The sequence below is a fragment of the Pipistrellus hanaki genome (genome assembly GCF_964339955.1).
Source record: "Pipistrellus hanaki genome assembly, chromosome: 2".
Taxonomy (NCBI): Eukaryota; Metazoa; Chordata; class Mammalia; order Chiroptera; family Vespertilionidae; genus Pipistrellus; species Pipistrellus hanaki.
Window position 1 is genome coordinate 12,214,546 of NC_140504.1, and position 26,045 is coordinate 12,240,590.

A 26,045-nucleotide genomic window follows, 5' to 3' on the forward strand; every position below is an offset into this window, starting at 1 on the left:
CAGACTTTCAAACCCCTTCAAGATCTGGTCCCAATCTCTTTTTGGAGCCTTATTTCTTTATTCTCTTACTGGTAAACTACATGTCAGGTTAAACATGGACTCTTTGCTAACTCTAGGCCTTTCTTCACACTCGTCTCTGAGTCTGGTGGACCATTCATGAAGGCCCGCCACTATTTCTTCTCACACTCATGGTCACATGATTTTTCTTCTTTCAGCACATTTTACTCTAGAACTTGAAATTTGACAATCAAAGCTTAATTCTTATAGAAGTCACGTTTTTTCCTGTATTTTTGCCATTTACAATGAGTTGAATGGATACGTAGCTCTCTTAACAAGTTTAGAGAGGTTAATAGTAACTAAAACCCTTTTTGCTGTTAACTATAGTTTGTGATCTCTGGATAAGTGGGAATCTTATCCAAAGTATGTAGACATAAAATTGTCAATGAAAAAAAAAATCTTAAAAAGCATATTTTCACCATTGCATAGTTATTTCAATCAGCTATTTAGAAATAAAATGCTTAAGCCTGGCTGGCGTGGCTCAGTGGTTGAGCATCAGCCTATGAACCAGGAGGTCGAGGTTCTGTTCCTGGTTTGGACACATGCCCATATTGGGGGCTTGATCACCAGTGTGGGGCATGCAGGAGGCAGTTGATTAATGATTCTCTCTTATCGTTGATATTTCTCTCTCTCTCCCTCTCCCTTCCTCTCTGAAATCAATAAAAAAAAAAAAAAAAACTTTCAAAAATGCTCAAGAACATCAAGCTAAGAAGCTATAAGCTGATGCTTATATTGCAATCATTGCATATATTGAAATACTAAGATTTTACATTGTCTGAACGACAAATTACTAAAAGTATACAAAAAGTTCCCCTGTCTTTTCTTTCTTCTACCTCTTCCTGTCCTCTTTCTCTGTCATTCTCCTCCTCACCTCCTTCACTTCCTCTCCCAACTTTGTCTGTCTTCAGTTGCTCCCCTGCCCTATCAATTTGGTAACAGGGGCACATCCTGCTCATATTGAATGCCAACATAATAATCTTAAGGAATATTAAAAAAAAAAAAAAGTTAATTACTTTAAGCATGCATTGTGAAACTTACTATAGTAAGTTTTATCATCCAAGAAAATTGGATTTGGATATCCAAACTCTAATCCAATCTCTACCTCTGATTTATCTTTATTTTTTTCTTTTACTTAAGTTTCTAAAATTTATGTTGTAGCTCTTTGTAAGAAATTTGATATCTTGAACCATTTGTTATTTATCCTTTTCTATTTTACAGAAAGAATAAAACTCATAGTCTTTCAGTAGAGCACAACCTAAAGAGCAGGTTACTATCATTTACTAGTTACCCATCCCCTTTGCCATGTCTGCTGCAAAGATGATTTTTCTTTTATCATCTGAGGCTTTTGAAGAAACATCTGAGCCAAAAGGGTGGATCATATTCATTTGGAAACTAGCACAGAATATTACTTTCCTGAATCAAAGTATAAATTGTTCCTGCTTTCCAATTCCTTAGAACCCCAAGTGTGACTTTAGTCTAAGTTATTGGAATAATTAACTCAAGTCCTCATTTCCCCTGGTAATGAAAATTCAACGTGGATGTTTCATATGAGGAGAATATGCAATTGAGCTGTTAAATGAATATAAGCTCAGGCCATTTAAAAATCTTAATATAATTATTTGGTGTGTATAATACCACCAGTCCCTTCCATTTTATGTAAATACAATGCCATCACATAATATTGGGAAAAAATTGATATGTCAATAACATCATCTTTAAGCTCTCGGGGCTCCCACCTTCTATATAAGGCACTTAATTTTATGCTCTAATAAAATTGCTTATTTATATTCTTTAATAGCTAATTCTCTAACTTTGTTCAATAATTATTAAATTGTATGATATTTTCCAAAAGACAATTTGAAACTGTTACTGAAAAGATAAGAGTTGCTTGCATCAATGTAAATTGGCTTTGCTATTTATTAATAGAGCTAACATTCATCACTAACTTGAAATATACTAGTTTGTAATGTAAAGATACGGGAGCTTAAAAACTTTCCAGAGTTAATGTGCTATACTTTCATTATGATTCAAGTTCAAAATTTAAACAAACCAACTTAGAGCTTCCTTTATTTTCTTTGGTAAGACAAGTCATACTATTTGCAGCCGGTGATGCATTTAAGTAATTTTTGCATAATTACAACAAAACAAAGCTACTTAAATGTCTAATTCATGGCCTAAGTTTGATCTTTCGTCAAATTTTAAACCTCGTAGTAATATTATGATTGTTATTTAATTCCCTCAAGTTTTTCATTTTCTAGCTTCATAATAAACTCTTAATAAGAACAAAATGCATGATTTCAAATATGTGTTGGGTGATGTATAATAGCAAAGAATAGTGAGGAAATTACTGAAGTGGAATTTGTTTAAAAAAAAATAGTTTCAGGTATATTATATACCTTACTTCGACTTAAGACCAATAAATTGGATTGAGTTGTAGAAAGACAAATTAATGTCTGTGTAAAAATACAATTTCAGATATCTGTCTTTGAAATAATTCAAATTCAAAGATCATATCAATCTTTTCACCTAAATCAACTGCATGCATGAGTGTATATATGCGAGTGTATATCTTTTCCCTTATAGCAAACCATTCTAGAGGCACGGAAAGGGGTTATCTTCTTTTATCACTATGAATGTAATGACTTTTTATTGTATTTCCTACTTTTGTTTTGGATTACCTGATGCAATTCATTTGTGATTACTTAAATTTTATTTTCTTCTGTAGTGTATATTTTCCTCTGGTTTCTAGTGATCTCAGCTGCCAGCTCATGTTGAAGAGTAAGAAAATAAACAAGACTACTGTACACTTCTACTTGCCCAGTTAGTCTTATTAGTGGGGTCTTATGTCTAAGGGTGATATTGCTGGGTTGTCCCTTGGAGGACAATGTATGTCATTGCTTATCTGTTTTTCCTTGGTCCTACTAGTTTTCCTTGTAGAGAAATTGATCATTCTTACTAATAAGGGATGGGTGAAAGCTTGTGTCCGAGTTCTAGGTGCATGGCAGAAAACAGGGCTGGGAAATGCTCAGACCATTCAAATAATACATTTTCTTCTGGTTCTGTTTTCTATATGGTACTCTAACCTCAATGGTGCCTGCATTTCTTTTGGTGGGGAAGTCTCTAGAATTCCATCTGTATCTTTCAGATCCTTCCCCTCTTTTAAGTCCTATATCCACTGTGAGAAGTGCCTACTGTTAAGAGACCCCAGGGCCTATTTTAAATTCTATAGAGCACTAAAGCTCAGAGGACATCTGAGCTTCCTATTATTTTTTCTCTTTGAATTCTCAGTCTGAGTCAGTTATCACTGATCTACTTGCTTGTCAACTTTCAAGGAAAAAACACACGGTGACATTTTCAACTCTTCCCTTTGTCCTTGTGAGATTTATGCTTCCCCACTTTTTAGATCTTTTTCTTTTCTTTTTTTTTTTTTTTTGCTGGGAATTTAGAATGGATTAAGGGAAATGAATGCGTTAAATCCACCACCTTCAATGCAAAGTATTTTAAACTACTTAAGAAAAAAATGAGAAAATTATTTGAGCACAATATTTTTAGAAGGTAAAATATAGTAAATAGATTTCTTTTATTAGAAGGTTTAAATCATTCTTTCTAGAAAAAAAAAAAAGGAAAACAAAAGATGTAAAGGTGTGCATTTTCTGTAAGACACTATCTTCTTGCTTGTCCTCCTCAATAAACTTTCATTCTTACTTTCATTAGTACTAATATAACCCTAAAATTTCTAGATTCTAAGAACATAAACAAGTTATGACATAATTTCTCCCCTAAACACGTGCATAGTAAGAAATATAACTTTTAAGAAGTTATTTTAATCTTAATTTTTGGGGTAATTTCAGGCTACAGGGGTTCAATGTGGAAGAAAGGGGGATTTTTAATACTTTCAATAATAAAGATACTTTTTTCAAAAGAAAATCTAAATTACAAAGGTCAAATGAACAAAATTATATCACTTCTTCTCTCTTCAATTTGTGAACGTATCTATCAACTTCAGACCTCACCTTTCTACCTTTTATTGCAGCCGAGTTTACATATTCAAGAACAAAAAAATGAAATAAAACAATAAAAACACCAAAAGAATACAGATAAAGAATAGAGCTTTGAATTCTTCTGATTTTTCTGACTTGCCATATATAAGGTTTTTGCTTTTTTGTTAGACATTAAAACCAATGGCAGCTTGAAATATATAGTTTGTGACATCTAATTAATCATTCATATTCCATATATAAAAACTCATGTGGTAGAATGAAGGTCTGCATCATGCATAAAAGGAGAATTCAATAACTTGCTTTCAGTACCACCCCCCTGGTGGGCCAGAAAATCATGACTTCTCTTAGGTGTGCATATTAGCTTGCAACAAAGATAAAAATTCATTTGGGAAGATCAGACGGTGGGGAAGAACAATCAGTGTCTTCCACATCTGCTCCTTAACAAGAACAGCAAAGAGCCTTTGGCTTCAGCAGCAAGAAGTAATTGTTTATTTTCTACTTCTCTGCTCTCAGGTTTCTTACTGTCCATCTTCCTCTGTGTTATTACAGTGCTGCAAGGTGCTTCTGCATCTGTCATACTGTACTGTAATTTATTTGCTTATGGGTTTATCTTCTCAACTAGATGATGTATTTTTATGACACTGCTTTTAGTGCAATACCTTGCATCTGGGTCATCCCCGAAAGAGTGATGGACTGTAGGGCAACTCCATCCCTTTGAGCTTGCCCAAGAAAATTATATTTGAAAGCAACCAGGCACTATTGGCATTTTCGATAGGCCTCTTGGATGTGATTAAAGAATGAAAGTTGGAAGTCAGAGACAAAGACAAGTGGCCCACCCCCTCAAACTCTGGGCCCAGAATGGTCATTCTAATAAAAATGCCCAATGATCAACCTGCCAAAAGTAGTTTTTAACACTTTTCCAGATCCACATTATGGGGAAGTCATAAAAGCTGATGATTCTGTTATTTCAATCATTGTACCTCCTCTCTTCTTCCCTAAGGTTTGGGTGGGCTATATGTCAGTCTCTTCCACTGAAATTCAAGACAGTAATTGATACATTGAAATGTTGAAACTGTAATGACTTTCATCCTGGAAGGGAAGTATGACAAGCTCCCACTGGAGCAAAGTGGAAATGGGCAACTAAGAGTCAATGAAGTCCAAGATCAGAGTGTCTGCAATATTAGTATCTTCTTAGGGCCTCATATAAGTCAAGGACTTTTAAACTTTTCTCCTTAGTTTGCAGATAGCCATCTCCTCATTTCTTTTCTTTTTTAAAAATATATATTTTATTGATTTTTTACCGAGAGGAAGAGAGAGGGATAGAGAGTCAGAAACATTGATGAGAGAGAAACATCGACCAGCTGCCTCTTGCACACCCCCTACTGGGAATGTGCCCACAACCAAGGTACATGCCCTTGACCGGAATCAAACCTGGGACCTTTCAGTCCACAGGCCAATGCTCTATCCATTGAGCCAAACTGGTTTCGGCCTCCTCATTTCTTAAAAACAAACAAACAAACAAACAAACAAAAACCACTCTGAATATCTGTCTACAAATTTCTTCTTTTAAAAGGACATTCATTAGTCACATGAGGTTTAGACCCACCCCAGAAACCTCATTTTAACTTAATTATTGCTGTAAAGACCAAAAAGCAGTCGTCACACCTGAGGTATCAGGACTTAGGATTTTTACATATGAACTTTTGGAAAGACACAATTCAGTCCGTAACAATAGCTAATGCTTTACATGTTGGCTAGGTTTTCCTGAAACTATCCAGAAATTTGCAGCAGATTTTCTTTTCTCTGACAACAAAATCTGTATGGTATTCATTGAATGTTGAAGAAAATTATGTGATTCCTTGCCAGAAAGATTGCACTAATACAAATATATTTTAAAATGTTTGTTTTGGACAGCTGTATTATGAAGGGAAAGCTCCTGTCACATTCTAACATCACATTTCCACTTACTCATGTGGAACACCATATGCAACATCTTGGAAACACAGGCACGTTGTGTGGTAAAAAGTCATAGGAAGGCTGCCAGTTCTGTTGCCTGACGAGAGCATTTATGCAGTTTATCTTCCTTCCTCTGGATACTTTATTTTGCACATTAACAACTGATAATTTGACAAGCACTGACAACTGCTTTTTTGCAGAATCACTTATGCTAGCAAATAGACACACTACTAAAAACTCACATTAACATCTTTCTAGAAGAAAGTGATATAAATGTCTAGGCACATCACTTTATAATTTTTCTTGTATTTCACTTTATTTTTCTTGCCAACAGCATTAAAATAGAATGATTGGGTATTTATTCCTTCCCTCTGGGTAAAATATACCTAAATGTCTTAGAATGTTAGTTGCTTGTGTCTAAACAAATGCAATTATTTGACTAATAAAGCAAACAAACTGCTAAATAACCCCGGCAATCAGATAAACTGTGAGGCTAACTAACCTTCCCTGTACTTCAGATTGTATATGCAAGTTGTCATCAATATGGTAATATTTTTTAAAAGCTATTTAAACCTTTCAACCTTCTCAATAAGTAACCTTGCCTTAGAAGATGAGAATGAAAGCTTACTGTGTGCCAGGCATGGTTTGAAACTCTTAAAATATATATTATCTACTAATCTATTTCAATTTTACAACCACCCTTTCAATGAGCCCTTTAAAAAAAAATCTCCATTTTACAGATAAGGAGACTGAGGCTCTTAGGGATTAAATAATTTATCTAATGTCACACTAGTGATAATGATCAGAAAACAAAGCAACCAAAATTCAAACCAAGGCAGTGTAGTCCCAGAATTAAGATGATTGGCTACTGCTATCTGTCAGGCCATTTGAAAAAATACTGAAGATTTAAGCACATTGACTTTTGATCATGAACTTGAATTCTTAAAAAAAAAAAAAAATCTTTTAAATTAATTTCAGAGAAGTGATAGGGAAAGAGAGAGAGAAAAACAAAACAAAACAACAATCGGCTGACTCCTGCACTCCTACTGGGGATTGGGCCCACAACCCAGTAGTTTCCTGACTGGAAATTAAACACACCACTTCTCAGTGCATGCAGCTACACTCACCCAGCCAGGGAAAAACTTGAATTCTTATACTAGTCCCATCACCAGAAATGTGCCCTAGGAACTTAACTCTTGTTTATATCACTTGGCCTATGGTAAAATCAGTTTTGTTATACATCATTTTACTTACAGTTGCAGTTTCCAAGACCTATTGAAGCTAAGTAAGGACTTCCTGTGTTCTTAACAGTTATGTTTGTACATCCATAAATAAAACAACTCTATAAATAATTTTAAACCATTAATATAAATTCTCATATAATTAAATGAAAATAATCTTTTAAGACTAATGTGATAAGGCCATATCCAGGTTTACTAAGGTAATTATTTTCCTCCTTCTGTTGAAAGAATTTGTTTCATAACATGAAGCTTCTGTCTCATTCACTATTTTTTAATAGAAATATATGTCTCTTATCTTTAATTGCTTAAAGTCCAACCTTAAAGATAATTCTTCACCTACCAAAACAGGTCAAGTCTAAGCTATTTGTATTGCCTCTGCTACCTAAGTTTTAGTTAGCTATTTTATAACTTTATAAAACCCATAGTGTGTATACTTATACAATGAAACCAAAGTTGGAAAATTTCACTACCTAAACATATCTTTATAGTAAGATCAGTTTTAGATGACAACAAACAGAGGAAATATTGCTTTGGGGATAAGCCTTGCCTTTCAGCCTACTTAGCACTTTGTAGAATATTGTCCCCATTATTATTACCATTCACTATCAAATTTATTCCATGCTTTTATTATGAAGGTTAAACAAAACATTTCTTATGTCCCAGTTTTTTGCCATTTCACACTTACTTAAACATGTGAGTACAGCTTACCTCTATAGGAACAGCTCTGATAACCAAAATAATCTGCTAAAAATTGCACATAGGATAAACAAATGGTTACATTATGAAAAAAAATAATTGAAGTTATCATTTTTTCACTTCTATTCTTGAAATACCATTTAGCAATTGAATATTAATTGCATTTGTACATATTTTCAATATAAACAGAACCTGAAATTAAAAATATCAGTTAATAGATAAATATCCAATACCTAAATATCCAATACCTAAAAATACTTTTAAGAAAAATTTGTACAATGCACATACACTGCAAAAAGTAATTTGAGAAGTTAAGAAGACCTAAATAAATGATGAGATTCATAGACTTGAAAGCTATATTTTAAAGATGTCAAGTCTCTGTAAACTGTTCTCAAGAATCAATGCAATTCTAACCAAAACCCCAGCAAACACTAATAATTCAATCTACTATATGGAATTACTAATTCATTGCATATATCTAGAAAACAATAGGTATATTTTACTTAAAAAGTCATATTTTTTATAAATCAATCATATAACCACTTAAGTGATCTGGTTTTATGATTTAAGAAATGCATTTCACCTTGCTTTCATCCCTGTCTCACCTGACAGTTTCTGAAACTTGAATTACTACCATTGCCATTTCATTTCTCTAACTTAAAGCTATTGTCTTATTGATCAGTATTCTATGCCCACTTAAATCCAAAAATATCTGGGAACTATAACTATTTGAACTATAACCGTTATTTATAGCCAAGAGGAAAAGATTTTTGAGCAGAAAGTTTATGATGGGATAGGATTTAGGGAATACAAGAAAATAATCCAAGTCAATTCTGAGCTGAAACTTGCATTTATAACAGAGGAATTAAGTGTTGGTGCACTAAAGATAAACTTTGACTTTTTAACAGTTTAATCCAGTGATAATATCTTTACAACTATCAATTATAGTCATGGAATGTTTTATTAATGTACTCTATTAAATATATTGTTCTCTTCCTGGAAGTTTCAAAACATAAAAAATAATTTATTGTTGTTGTCAATAATAAATAACTTTTATTAAAGTAAAAGTGTCATTTGCACCATCGCAAAACTACCAAATAATACTCACATATACTTCACTTCCAAAATAAGTTCTTCATGTTGATATTAATAAATACAATCTCCTCCCTTGTATATATCATTTATTGATCTCCATTAATATCATTGCTATATCCTTGCATTTATCATTAAGCTGTTGTTTAAACTGAATATATAGTTATTTATTTATCATTGATTTATGCAATATCTTATCATTTATTACTTTTAATTCCAATACATCTATTAACCTGTCCAAGGCAATTTTTGTTTCTTGTTTTTATCTTGCTCCTAAATTTTTTTCCAGAATTGAAGAGAAAGGGTGGGAGAGAGGAAAAGGGAAAGAAAAATATTAATAAAAGAGAAACATTGATTGGCTTCCTCCTGCACACCCCTCACTGGGAATGGAGCCCATAACCTGGGCATATGCCCTGACTGAGAATAGAACCAGTAACCTTCTGGTGCATGGGACAGTGCTCAACCAACTGAGCCACACAGCCTACCATTGAACTGAAATAGTTTAAATCCAGAGCCATTAAGGACAATGAACTACAAAATTATGAATATTCAGAAACACATGCATATATGTATACATGCATATAGAAATTTTAGACATTAAAATATTGTTGAGATATTTAGAGTAATAGACAGACATAATAACTATGAACAGACATTAATACATATTATATAAAACGAGAGGCCCAGTGCACAAAATTCATGCACTGAGAGGGTCCCACCAGCCCCCTCTCACAGTCTGGGAGCTCTCAGGGTATGTTCTACTGACAGTTTAGGCCTGCTTTCCATGAGGAGTGGGCCTAAGCTGCACTCTGGCCTCCCTGTATGGGCTGATCAGGGGAAGGGACCACCCTTATCATCCTGCTGTTGCTGCCACTGCCCGCCACCAACATATTTTTATCAACATGAACTCCAGTCCCTTCATCACAAAAAAGATGACAACTTTCTTTAGGCATTTTCAATCTGTCTCTTTCATAGGATATTTCTTTCTTTCTTTCTTTCTTTCTTTCTTTCTTTCTTTCTTTCTTTCTTTCTTTCTTTCTTTTTTATCCTCACCTGAGGATATTTTTCCATTGATTTTTAAAGAGTGAGGAAGAGAGAGGGAAAGAGAGAGAAACATCAGTGTGAGAGTGACACTTCTATTGGTTGCCTCTGCATGAGCCCTGACCTGGGCTCTGGCCAGGGAGGATCCTGCAATCTAGGTACATGCCCTTGATCAGAATAGAACCTGGACCCTGTGATCTGCAGGCCTAGGCTCTATCCACTGAGCAAAGTTGACCAGGGCAGGATATAACATATTTTAGCTCCTCCAGCAGCAGACCTTCGTTTTTTTTCTTCCAGGAGTGAGGTGGAAAAACCCTAGATCACCTTCTTGGATTCTTATTACCCAAGTTATCAAGAATGCTGCCAGTGGCATACCAGGAGCTTAGCCAATGAACGGTCAGAAAAGGTGCCTCCTCTGCAGCTCACATGCAGAGGCGGGCATTCTGGGGCTGGGCAGCAGTGCAGCTTGGGCACACCCCTCTGCCTCTACTCCTGGGATGCTGAGGCTCAGCAGCAGCAGCAGCATGGGCACAAATCCCTGTCTCCACTTCAGGCTGCTGGGGCAGGATGGTGGTGGCGGCTTGGGCACTCTCCCCTGCCTCCATTCCGGGGCTGCGCTATCTGTGGCTTGCCTGACAGTGCAAGCAGTTCCCTTCCGCCTATATGCACACGCAACCTCCCCCTGAGCCAGTCATGACTATTATGGTGTCCAGACTAATTTGCATAAAGAGGTGATATGCAAATTAGCCTGGGCACCACAACACAATATATATTACAATATATATCACTATATATATATATATATATATATATATATATATATATATACACACACACACACACACACACACACACACACACACAAATGTGTATCTATACGTCTGTGTGTATATGTATGAGTGTGTGTGTGATATAAATAATAAAGGCTGAATTCTATCCAAAATTATATAAACATCAAACATTGGAATGGAAGGAAGAAATGAACAATAGAGGACATTTAATTCAATTGCTTCCTTATCTTTCATAGTAAAAGTGAATATATATATATATATGCTAATCTGAAATATTAAAAATAGATATTCAAGCTTATTGTTGAAATTATGGATGTAACAATCTGAGCGTAAGTGTAGGCTGGGGAAGAAACTATTGTGTCTGGTAATAACTACTTATGTTCTTCCTTGATAAAATAAACGTTATGTCTTGCAGGAAAATTTTTTGAATAGCTTTCACCAAATCACACATCTTAACTCTTTTTCTTTTTTTTATTCAAGTGCACAATTATAATCATAGGTCATGTCTTCTTAATTAAATATAAATTAGGAATGTTAAGAGTAATAAAGCTTCTTGGTTTTTACTGTGCAAAAAATCAGTGGTGGTGCTTACCTTTTAAATTCTGTTAAGCATGGATGCATTCCTTTTTTATTTATAAATTAATATTTAACTCACAAAAACATGATTTTTAAAATCAGTGTTGCAAAGTTACAATATTACTGCTTGTGTTATTACTCCTTGAACATTCACTGAATGCAAATTATAAACGTTAAATCTTCCATTTATAATTTGTAAATTGTCATACAAGTACCCCAATTAATTAGTGTCTCAAGACCCATCTACAATATAGAATAACAATGATTTACCAACCGACCGGTAAAACAACGTTGATATCAAATAAATTCATCATAGAATCTAAAATATAACACATATTTTAAAACATATTTATTTTATTTTATTCAGCCATATAAAAGTACTGTGTAAATGATAAAACTATAAAATGTTAAGTGATTACTAATGCCAGTTTAGTGGAAATCACCAAAATGTGAGCATATTTATTAAAAAATAGCTAACATGGAACAATAATATATGGAGAAATAATAATGTATGGATTGGTGTCATTTCATTCAAAATCCAATTATATAAAGTTGGGATTTTTTATTATGTAATATTGGGGATAATGCCCAGACTTCAATTCTGAAATAGTTAAAAAAAAATGGTTTTTAAAAATATATAATTTGCATTCTATATCAGAGGGTAAAGTTTATATTAAATAATATGTTTAAAATGTAGCCTAGAGAAAAACAGAATTTTACAGTCATGGCACAAAAGGCATTTATATATGGTAGCAAGAGGTCACTGATATTTGTATGATCATATACTGTCAATGGGAGTCAAACAACTTACAATTTATAAAGGATAATCAGTGATATTTGTCATCAAAATATAGGATACAGTAAACTAATTCTGTATCAACCTATCCTTAATTGAAAAAGTACACTATAGCTAAATAATGGTTCATATTCAAAAGACATTTTGAGTTAAATCATGAGATGTTCCTAAAATACTTAGTCTCATTAACTCTAGGATGCAAGCACATACAAATAATTCAATTTCAAGGTCTTTGGAAATGAACAAAATTACAGTGTGTGTCAAGCTCTAAATATATTTTAATCTTAAGCGCCTTCATATCTAAAACTACAATATACTGTTAAAATTATCACGAGGCAAGTAAGAATATGGTGAAAACATTATAATTGAGCAGGTAAGAGATCCAATCAAATGTCATTGAATTGACAGGCTGATGGTTTTTCCAAAATGTGGAAGTTCTGACAAGTGTTCTACATGCATTATCTCATTTTATCCTAATACATTTATGTTACATTTTGTAAGGCAATAGAATATTTAACACCTTGATCTACATAATACAGTAGATAAATTAGGTCAAAATAAGCCCAGTAATCACTCTAAATAAAATAACACCCTGGTGAATTTCTCTGTTCCCTGAACTATCATGTACTTATTAAAAAATTATTACTAGTAATCTATTATAAAAGTATAATTATAAAGTTAATTATTTTTCCATTGCAGATGCCTATCATACGCTCTGACTCTTTGAAACAAAGATAACATCTTGAATTAGCTCTAGGTTTATCACAGGTTACTAAGGAATTTTGTATTTTAAAATTACCGTATTTTAGGAAAAATAAAGCATTTATGAAAAAAAAATCCCTCATAAAAATACCATCCCCAAACTAATTAGATTACTGTTTTGTGACTTACGATACATTTGCCTTGTTTAGAACACATTTCATCCACTTCAAGTCATGTGTTCAGCCTTGAAAACATAAGCATTTTGTGCCATTGTTTTCTAAAGGGCAGATCATGCCTTTTTTATTTGGAATACTACTTTCAAAATGTCACAAAATGGCAAAGAGTAAAGAATCCCAGAGACCAAGAGAAACAAGTTTTGCATAGTTAATTACACAAGAGAGATCAGAAGAATTTTACCAAGGCTTTCAAGTAATTTTTATTTAAAATATATGTGAGTATTTCATTTATAGATATACTAAATAGAGAAATAATAATCTCTTGATTAACTGTGCACAGATATTATGCTTAAGTATACTTACGAGTGAAAACATTTAGAAATACTGTCCTAAATGAAATCAGGGCTAGAATGAGCATCATTTCCAAGATTTGCTTCTCTATCTTTCCACACTCATATTTATTAAAATAGATGATGACTGATTTGGCTGTAAATATATAATCAGATTGAATTTGAGGAAAACATTTTGCCACTTTCTGTTCTCGCTTAAAAAATGTCATATTTTTCTTTGATTTCAGCCATTTTCATGCTCCTCAATATAGTTATGCAACTCTTCTAATGATATCCAAATGTTGAGGTCCTCTTACATCCCAAGACATGTATATTAAAATGCAATACATTGATAAATTTTCATCCCACACATAGCACAACTCAAATGTCACCCAAACCAAACTCTTAATTTCTTCTGCCAAAAATCTGCTCTTTCCTGACTTGTAGTCTTCCATCTAATGCATTATTAATTCCTTTCCAACTGAAGCCCTTGAAAATATAATTGATTCATTCATTTCCATCACTTCCTCATGCATCAGCCTTTAAATTCTTCAGATTTCATCTCAAATATGCCCTTTCTTCTATAACTCCTCGGCCACAAAGTATATCCTTTATAATCCCCTGATTAGGATTGTGATTATTCTGTTACTGATATTTAATTTCTTTCACTCATGCTCAAAGACCCTATTACTTACTCCTACTCTCCCCACATCCATACCGGGTTTATTAGGTTTTCCCTCACTCTGTTTTAATGTTCTTTGGGGCCAGATATTCTCTGTTGTGTACGGTATTTCTATGCATTGTGTGTTAGTCAGTAGCATCCCTCTCTTTCACCCCATAGAATCTAATAGCTCAGGAGATCGCAATTACCTCTGGGTGAAAACGACTGTATTAGGGTTTATTTTTATTCTGATCAATTGTTTAAGCAATTTTTCCCTTATAATGTTAGTGTCTTTTATTTTATTAATATAAACTAAGTGTAAAAATACTTGGAAGCTAGGAAATACTAGGTCTACCTGTTAATAATGCGGATTTTGTAATCAAAGAAAACACAGTAATTTCAAGAGAAACATCAAAATGCTTTATTCAAAGTAATGTCTATCGCTTACTACACATTTCACCATCTTTCAATTTGTGGATACCGTCCCCATAGAACTTTTTTTGTTTTAATGCAAACCATTCAGAGACCCAACTTTCCACTTCTTCTATGTTTTGAATTGCTGCTGAGAAAGTGTGTGCCATCGATCAGAACAAGTGATAATCTGAAGAAGCAAGGTCCGGTGAATATGGCAGGTGGGTCAGTAGTTCCCAGGAAAGATCTTTTAACGGGGCTTTAACTGGTTTTGAAGTGTGTGATGGTACATCATCATGAAGCAAAATTACTTTGCCGTGTCTTCTGGCCCATTCTGGTCATTTCAGAATCAAAGTGGTTCAAATTGATTATTTGTTGTTGCATTAATAGTTTCACCTGGTTTTAGATACTCCACACCTTCCTGATCCCACATAAGGCAGAGCATCGTCTTCTTTCTGAAGTGATTTGGCCTTGCAGTTGATGTTGATGGTTGACCTGGATCAACCCATGACTTTGTGCATTTGGGATTCTAAAAATAAATCCACTTTTCATCAGTCACAATTCGATGCAAAAAAAGACTTTCTTTCATACCACTGAAGCAACGTTTTACTGATAGCTTTTCAGTTTTCTATTTGTCTTTCGTTCAGTTGATGTGGCACCCATTTTTCTTCCTTTAAAATCTTTCCCATTGCTTGTAAACGGTCAAAAATTGTGTGCTGAGCAACATTTAATCTTTCTGTGAGTTGTTTTTGAGTTTGACACACATCTTCATCCAATAATGCTTGTAATTGTTGGTCTTCAAACTTTTTTGGTTGACCTGGACATTCTTTGTCTTTCACATTGAAATCATCACTTTTAAAGCGACTAAACCAGCATTCACAAGTATCTTGAGATGGAGCATGTTCACCATAAGCTTCCCAATGTATTCAGCAGCACTTTTCTTCAAAATAAAGTGATGAATTAAAACGTCCCACAAATGTTTTTTTATTATTATTATTTTGGCATAAAATTCGACATTTTTAAGCATAAAAATACCTATGATAACATTTTCAGCAAATTTGACATATGAAGTTTTAAGTTTGTTATCAATACAACAAAATAGAATACATATCAAATTACATATATATCAACATATGTGTAACTCCATCTATTAAAAAAATCTGCATTATTAATTGGTACCACTTAAATTTTCTATTTACTTCTGCATAGATGAATGCCTTGTTTTCCAGTGAATATAATCTACAGGACTCATTAATTTATATTAATGTTAAAATCATTTCTGGATTGGTCAATGGGGGCTCAGTAGATATCCTTTGACATTCCTCTATCATTTGCTGAGCACTGTTTTGCTTTCTAGCAGAACAATATATCTAAGTTCAACGTATACTTTGCTGTCCCACAACTGCAGTTAGCCTTCATTCCAAGGAGGTCTTTGTCCTTAAGTGAGTAAAAATACTTAGAATCTCACAGAGGTGCTCATTGTTGAAGTGTCACAATCTCAGGTATTTTTAGTGCTCAGGTCTAGAATATATGCACATTACATATTCTTATATGACATATCTATCTATCCTCAAAATATAGAACTCCGTATATAACTATAAATATACACATCTACCTATATATTTACATATATACATACATATTTGTGTATTTGTGCATTTCTGGTAGACTCTTTTGAGATGACAATTGTACCTTTAGGAAATCAATGTACTCTTTCAAATTATCTTACACAATTTACATAAACATGGTGAGTGCTCACTCACCTTTGTGATCCTGTTATTATATATTTAATTATACATGTTATAAACTTTATAACACTTTGCTATTATGTTGCTTTAAACCACCAATAATTCTTCAAATGAAATAAAAATGATAAATAGATGATAGATAGATAGATAGATAGATAGATAGATAGATAGATGATAGATAGATATATAGACACGTGATAAAAATAGCTAGTACTGCCGAGACCAGTTTGACTCAATGGATAGAGCGTCGGCTTGGAGACTGAAGGGTCCCGGGTTCGATTCCGGTCAAGGGCATGTACCTTGGTTGTGGGCATATCCCCAGTAGCGGGTGTGCAAGAGGCAGCTGATCGATGACTCTCTCTCATCGATGTTTCTAACTCCCTATCTCTCTCCCTTCCTCTCTGTACAAAATCAATAAAATATATTAATAAATAAATAAATAAATAAATAAAAATAGCTAGTACTTAGGCCAGTACATTTTATTCTTTTTGGTATTCCTTGTATGTTGTACCATCTGATATATCAATTTATCCTGGAAAGCTTCCTTTAACTTTTGTTATAATGTGGCACAGTATTTCAGCTTTTCATCTGAAAATCTGTTTATTTAACATTTCTAGAAGTATTTATTATAAAATATTTTTTCTTAGATATATAGTTTTGGGTTCATCTTCCTCTTTTCTTATTTTTAATATCTTTGTATTTATCCTTAAATTGACTTGTGCTGTTTATATTTATCCTAAATGGGTTTTGCTTATTTTCTTATATCTGTGAGTTGTTATTTTGATTACTTTGGAATCCACAACGTTACAAGGTTTTGATATTGTCACAGTGTAAGAATTTGAAACTTCAAGACTGCAAGGCTGTAAGGTTATAGATCATGATATTATGGAACAATGGATTGTAAAACGATTAAGTTTGCAATAACGTGATACCAGGAGATGAGACACCAAGATCACAAGTCTCTGATAGTGCCAGAATCTGAGAAAACATGGTTGCTTTCCACTTTCCATCTAAATCAAAACTTCTGCTTACCCAGAAAATCCCCTAAAGATAATCACTTGTTAAGAGGACTAACTGTATATTTGGGTTTTTGGTTTTTTTCCTATTAAAATCCAACAAGCAGCCAAAAGTTGGTCAAAATGTGTCTATTTTGTCCAAATGCTGTCTTTCTTGGGCTTCATGGCTCATATGTTTGTTCTGATCTCAAACTCAGGAACTGGATCCAGGTATAAAATTGGCTCAGTGGATAGAGCATCAGCCGACTAAAGGGTTCCAAGTTTGATTCTAGTCAAGGGCACGTAGCTTGATTTCAGGCTCCTTTTTGTCCTGGGCCCTGGTCAGGGCTTGTGCAGGAGGCAACCAGTCAATGTGTTTCTCTCACATGGATGTTCTCTCTGACTTTTCCTTCCACTCTCCCTACCAATCAATGGAAAAATACCCTCAGGTGAGAATTAACAACAACAACAAATTATTCCCTGTTCCTTGATCACCTACATGGTTTAGTTCTTTTAGATTTATGTCCACAGTTCCTTATGACTTTGAACAGAAGTATGACTTGTTTCTTTAAATATAGATATATATATTTTTTGTAAAGGTTGTTTCTGTGAAGGTTATCCATGGCCTTCTATAATCTAGCCTAAAGGACAGTGTAAATTCCACTTTAAAATGCTTTTCTTTTTAATTTAATTTTTCAATTACAGTTGATAGTATTATTAAAATGTATTTCTGAGATGGATCATATGCAAATAGGATATTAGAATAGATTTCCCAAATTTTTGTTATAAGAATTTGCTATTGATACTTACATCCATGCATATATATATATATATATATATATATATATATATATATATATAAAAGCCTAAGTGACTGTTACACTGGAGGACCAGAAAACCAGCTGGTAGGTATGATGCACACTGATCACCAGGGGGCAAATGCTCAATGCAGGAGCTGCCCCCTCATGGTCATTGCACTCCCACAGCCAACCTCCCACAGCCAGCCAACCTCCTCTGGTCCCTCCCCCTGGCCAGCTGGCCCCCATCAGCCTTCATCAGGACTGGGTGAGATGACTCTGATTGGCTCTGATCACCGGCCAGGCCAAGGAACCCCACCCATGCAAAAATTCATGCACAGGGCCTTTAGTATATTACACAGTGTCATACAGTATCACCTATCTGTCAGTTTTTAAATATCCAGCTATCTGCCTCTATCTTTACTGATGATACACAAGACACTGTGTCTTATTTTCACATTTCAAGTTTCTACTACATACGCATGTTTATGAAATAATTATCAAATAAACAGATGAGTGTTTATTAATAATAATATATTGTAATTTATTATTATTAAGACTTTGATAATAATAATTTATTATTTATAAATGAATAAAGATATATAAAATGTGTTTATAATAAATTAATTTAAATGTCTTAGGTATAATGCTTACAAGTGAGAAACTTTTCTTAACTATACACAATGTTTTATCTATGATTAAAATGTTAGAATTCATTTTATGCCACTATGAAAAAGCTAAGAAAGGAGATAACATTATCAAAGAAGAAAAATGTAACATTAATTATTGCCTTAGACCACACACTCTGCTCCTCAGGGTGAATCTTCTGTTGTGATCTTTTTATTTCAACTTACTACTAATTTTTACTCACAGATTTTCAGAAGAATTACTGGGAAGTAAATGGCAGTCCTTTTGAGAAAGAAGTTATCTCAATATTAGAGTCCCTTTTTGACTAATGTCTAATTTTTTATCTGACTTTCTTACATAATCATTAAAATCTTTGCTTTGGTTTGGTTTCTGCTATGTAATGATGTCTTACTCTTTAAAAAAAAATTGAATATTTTTATTGATTTCAGAGAAGAAGGGTGAGGAGGAGAGAGAGAAAAACATCAATGATGAGCCCAGCTGATGTGGCTCAGTGGTTGAGTGTCAACCTATGAACCAGGAGGTCACAGTTTGATTCCTGGTCAGGGCACATGTCTGGGTTGCAGGTTTGATCCCCAGTGTGGAGTGTGCAGGAGGCAGCCGATCAATGATTCCCTCTCATCATTGATGTTTCAATCTCCCTATTCCTCTCCCTTTCTCTCTGACATCAATAAAAATATTTTTTTTAAAAAGAAACCTCAATGATGAGAATCATTGACTGGCTGCATCCTGCAAGCCCTTTATTGGGGATGCAGCCTGCATCCCAGCATGTGCCCTGGAATTGAACCATGACCTCCTGGTTCATAGGTGGATGCTCAACCATGGAGCCACACCAGCCAGGCTGATGCCTGACTTCAGTCCATAACTTCAGACTACTGTGTGAGTGGCAACTGGTTAGCAATCCTCAGCTGAGCCAAGATGATGTTAAGAAGGGAACTATTGGTTTCTAGTATTCCATTGATATCACATTGTTCTTAAATATTTCCTCAAATATTTAAGGGAGAAGAGAATGTCAATGGATGGCTTTCTAATTCTGGTGAAACTGCTATTGCTCATTAACACCAACTGTATGTCACCATCCAGGGCTCCTGGCATCTACTCACTGATCTGCTTGTCTCATGTCATATTTTTTATCAGTTTTGAGCACACAACTATTTCTGCGTACAGATATTTTGTATCTTTTCCCATCTCTCATTACCTTCCACCAGCTTTGAGGTAAATAAAGACCAAGATCTGAATAAGTATCAGAGAAAGGAAAGACCAGGTGAAAATCTAATCAGCTAGGGCAGAGGTCAAGTCCAGCTGAGACAACTGAGGAGCTGGTGGAAAAGAGAAGAGAGGCCCATGGAGAGTGAGGTATATGGGTCATGTACACTGAGATATAGACATAGTACTGAACAGGCCTCACTAACTCAACTACTGATTCTAAGGTCATGACTGGGCTAGCTTTAGTCTCCTCTGGATGGACACATTTTAAATTTAACCACAGTATGGTTGAGGCCTATAGAAGTGTCTGCCTCTAATTGAGACCAGAAAGAAATCCGCTAGATATCAAACCCTATTCCTAACCTTGAACTCTGTTCTAACAGGATTTCTGGGCACTGCTAATGACTTAAGGTTTGAGGTATTTAGCTTTCATTTGCTGCATTGCTTCTATGGGAAAAGGCCTGGCTTAAAAACCTTTTTTTAAAAAAAAAAAATTCCCAGGGCCCTAGTGCATTATGTTATCACAATTTCCAGATGGGTTTTGAAACAGATCAGTAGACCAGCAATAAGATGTAAAAGGGGCAAACAGAAGTACCATTAAGTCTGCCAAGGAGAAAGCTATGATAGTACTGAGTCAACTCTTTCCTTATACATGCAAAGTTACTAAAAAGGTAGTATCCTTTGTGTCAGCTGTTTTCTAGTCCTACTAGTGGACTGAAATGCAGAAAGGCTATGACCACAGAAGAATGGATGACAATTAACTACAAGAGAAAAAAAAAAAAAAAAAAAAAAAAAAAAAAAAAAACTCTAACAGCAAGTGACTTTTAAAACAGAATGAACTAATAATACAGTTTCCTTCCTTGAGAAAGAGGCTAATATCACATAAGTGCTGCAAGGACTTCTCTCTGAGTGTTTGATTAGGTGATCACAGGAGATCCTTTTAAATCCTTTAAGTGCAATTCTCATAGTTGTGAAAGGGATAACTAATGGACGAAATGTCAAGAGAAAAATAGTCTAATGCGACTAGAAAGGAATATTGCCAGTGCTACATACTTTTAAGGTCTTTTTATTTCCCAATTGACAATAACATTTTAAATGTTAAATTGCAAAACAACTTAGTTTGTACTTTTGTCTTTAGAAATAATTTAAATGTGGGGTGAAAACCATAGAAGATAAAACATGATGCAATGTTTTCACAAATGTTGTACTTCAGCAGTTTGAACATCTATTATCAGTAATAGTAAAGTTAATATTTGACATTTTCCAAGACCTTGACAGAGTTAAGTACTCTGTCATTTATTTGAAAAATCTAAAAACCCATATTAGTTATTCTTTTGTAATATGTAATTATTTAGGTGAAATTAAAATGCCAACAAGAGTAAGATTGTTTTTCAAAAGAAAATACAAAAACACCAAAGTGAACCTTTTTACAGAAAATTAAAAGTTATAAAATAAGTAATGTAGTTAGAACCAAATTAAAGTTGTTTTACTATAATTAAGGCAAATTGGAAAGCTTGCTGTATTGAGTGCTGTTTTTTCTGCTCCATAGCAACAACCCAGGCTTACCAAAATAGGTTAATAATTGTTTTTGAAATCAACATTATTCATCACACGGTGTGTGAACATTTATGTACTTATTGTCCTCCTGTGGAATAAAAGTCACATTCTAGTTACTTTATTCTAAACTAATAAAAATGTCATAGTATGCAAATGAATAAGGACTTCACTCTGCAACCACAGGGAAATCAAAGTTTAAGAATGTTCTTATTTGTTAAATTAACATTTGGCTATTGGAAATAATATAAATTATGATCAGATCAATCTATTCACACATCTCTTATAATTAGGCAGCAGGGAAAGTGAAAAGAGGGGTGATTAGACCCCTCTAAAGACAGTGGTAGCTGGCTCCTGGTATGAAACATACAAACTATTAGGTTTGAAACAAGCCAATTAATACAGCGAATGTAAAGTTGGGGTCATAATGAGTAGGATTAAATATTTCCCAGTTGCCTCATAGGACTGTTGGTAGAAATAACTAAAATTGTACTCCTGAGGGGACAATTTGCATATTAGCTTTTTATTATATAGGATAGGATTTTTCATAGGAACAACTATAAACCTCCTTTTTTCTCACCCTGTATATTTCTTTTTTCACATTGTTAAAAATTATGGAGTGTTTCTTGCAGCTGTACTAATAATTTTATTACCTTCGCCATATACCTCAATGATAGTGTTACTATTTTGGTTATTTGGCAAAGAGTAACTAGAAGTACACTGACATCACTATTAAATTCCTGTGATTGTAGCTGTAGATTAATATGAATGTCTTTCCCCAAGGACATACTTCTGAAAATCCAACAGCAAAAATTAGGCATCTAGTATGGTCTATAGAAGAAAATATATAAGACCACTGTATTAACACCCTTGGCATTAAAAAATGGCAACACTGCAGTTCACTCTACCCTATAAGGAATCAGAAATGATAAGAAAAATGAAGATTTTGTTTCCATTGAGATCTTATTACATCAATAAGCATCAGTGATAATGAAATGTCTCATTTATATTTTTATCTATTTCCCTATACTGAATAATCTTCTGAAATGATATGTTAGATATTTATAAGAATAAATAATAAAAATGATCACATTAGTACTTAATTACTATCAAATCACACTGAACAAATGAATGAGATAGAAAAAAAGACCTGGTGATGGTACATTTATGTAACATAATCCGAATTTCTTCTTTTGAAATTTAAGTTCTTATTCTAAAATGTCAGCTCTCATGTGGGTGTGGGCATAGGTGTGGATGGTTTTCTATGATCTTTTTAAATAATCTAAATACCTAATTTTAATACAGCAGATTATGCAGAAACTTACAATGAATATATTTTTAATCAAGAATAATGATAACTTATTTTCTATAGACAGGGATGCCCCCAACAGACTTATACATAAGACCACAGGCATACATACACAAGTATATTCAATGCCAGCTAATGTTAACAACACATTCAAATAAATGTGAATCAATTACACTAAATGTGATTTGAGAAGCTGTGTTGATCAAATGCACAGTAATAAAATCAGTGATTTCTCCACTAACCCATTTAATTGGCACATTTTAATACATAAAATTTTAGGTTTTTCCCTTTCAAAATATGTGTTGAGGTTGACAGATGTACCTTCACTTTTAAAGAATTTGAACATATGCATCTCTTCTCAAATAATCAGTATTCTCTCAGGGTATCAAGTTGCATGGCCTTTCTTAAACATGAAAAAATATGGTTTTCCTTTATGGTTTAAAGCACAACAGAATGTAGAAAATGTTTAATGAAGGTTACTATGTCCTAGAATTTAACCAAACTCACTATAAACTATCACGGATTAATCACAGGAGTAAGCAGGTAACTAATTCAAATGGGTTTATGAGATTGAGACTATTTTAAATTTAATCTCATATTACTTATATTTATACAATACTGACACTATTGCATCTGTCTCTTTATCCCTCCTGACAGATTTATAAAGGTAAGATTGACAACTAAAAATTATATGCATTTAAGCAATTCAAGTTGATGACTCAGTTGTCCTGAATTTACATAGAAATACATTTGTTTTCTTTTAAATATGTTACCCAATTCCCTTGCCAAATAAGTTGATACTTACTTTAAGGCCATTGCTACAATGAATAACTTTTACAAAATTAGTTTCAAAAACAATGAACTGTAACACTTATAAATGTATTTAACACATTTTTCAAAACAAACAGAAAAATTTACAAATAAATATGCAATACTAAAGTATGTATAAATGTTTCAATTTTTTTTACTTGGATAATAGTTCACCAAGAGATACTTAGAAATATTGTATTACAAAATGAATATTTTATTATTATTTTTAAATATATATATTTTATTGATTTTTTACAGAGAGGAAGGGAGAGAGATAGAGAGCAAGAAACGCCGATGAGGGAGAAACATCGACCAACTGCCTCTTGCACACCCCCTACCGGGAATGTGCCCGCAACCAAGATACATGCCCTTGACCGGAATCGAACCCGGGACCTTTCAGTCCACAGATTGATGCTCTACCACTGAGCCAAACTGGCTTCAGCACAAAATGAATATTTTAGATAAAAGGATGACATACTGGAACCTTTCTAAACTGACATGCTGGAAAATATCCGTTCAACAATTTTAGTTACTCGTGACCTTGTTTATTGTAATAATCTTAAGAAGTTCTTTTTTAAGGAAATTGAATCAGGTGCCCTATACTGAATGAACTTGTTTTAACTCAAGGTGTGTTTTCCAAAATATTCAAGGTTAAATAGTTAAGCTTGAGGATCAACTTGATACAATAATTTCTATGATACTAATTTGAACCTAACTTTTCTTTCTCTGTTTACAAAAATATCTATATTGTTACTTTTTGGTAGGACAATAGAGTGTTTGATGATAGCCACTACAAATAAATGGGTTAGTGAGTATAGGTCAAATTTTTAAAATATCTATTCCAGTGGATATTTTTTTAGCTCTTTTTCGTTCAGAGCTTAGATAAAACATGTCCATTTATTTCTAAGGTTTTCGATCTATGACACCTCAAAAATTATAATGTGATTCACTTGGTTGGAACATCGTCCCATGCACCAAAGCATTGCTGATTCAATTCCTGGTCAAGGCACATACCTGAGGTTTGGGTTTGATTCCTGATCCCAGGTTGTGGCACACTCAAGAGGCAACCAATCAATGTTTCTCATATATTGCTGTTCTTCTCTCTCTCTCTCTCTCTCCATCCCCTCCACCTCCCAAATCAGTAAAAACATGTCCTCAGGTGAAGATTTATAAAATAATAATTGTAATACTTAATCTTTGATGTAGGATAATAAAGCCAACGTTTAATTATACAAAACTTAGTTGTTTTTTAGCTTCTATTTTAAACTAATTTTTGAGCATTATATTACACTTCAAGAAAGAGTGAAATTTAAAAGGAGTCTATTTCAGAATATTTCTAGTAGTAAAAGTAACAATGAGGCAAGAGATTTTTATAAAACTACCACGATGGATATCCTACTTCATCTCTGTTTAAAACAAATATTTTATTCTTGGAAAAAGAGCCTCACTGATCAGGACGGTCCTCGGTATCTAAATTTACATCAGTATTCTGTCAGTGGTAACCCTTCCCATTTATCATTTGGATCACCTTTGCACCAACGTTTTTATAAACATGTTTTATATTCGTTTAACGACTCACTTTTTGTGTGTGCCAAAGTCATATCTTTGGTACCAGCTTATAAAAGAGTGAATACAGTCACTACATGCCTGTTTCTTGTATCTTCATTTTCTGCCTTCAAAATAAACCTAACAACCTCTTGATAGATTTGGAAAAAATAATCATTTCTGACTCTATATCTTCATGAAGAATTTTCCTGACAAGACCATCTCGACTATAAATTCAAGCTTTAATTAGGAGGCCATCCGTCTCTTTTATGTGTCTTGATGGATTTATAGTTCCCACTATGGAAGCGAACCAAGTCATGCAAAGCTAATCTTCCTAGCAGGGATCGGCCTCCAGTACAGGACAAATGAAAGACAATTAAGTAATAGAGATTCCCTATGTTCTTCATCAAATGTGTCGGGAAGTGTTTAATCAAGGAAGAGGACCACATAATATTAAACAGATGTGTCCTTTTATCTACCAAATAAGCTCCATTCCACACTTATATGTACAGAGTTGATAGACATGGCAACTTAAACTTCACATGCAGCCTTTATTTCATCTTCTCAGCGTATTTTTGAAAGTCACCATTTTTCTTTCAACTTCTATGAAATAAAATTCCATCATTGCCTGGCAGGATTGAACAGTTTGCTAGCATTTTGTTTTTATAAATCATGTTAAAGCATTCAGAAACTCTCTCTCTTCTCTTCCCCCACATAATCCCTTTAGCTTCCTTAAAAGAGCATAAGCAAACATTTAAAGAGCAATGAGGTGATTACTGAGTGTGTGGAAAGTACCAACTCCCTAGGAAATATTCTATGACATTTAAATAGTTGAGGGCAGAGACAGACTGGAAAATACTACAGAAGAAAAGATGTGTAAATCTGGTCCAAATTGTAAAAGTAGCTTTAT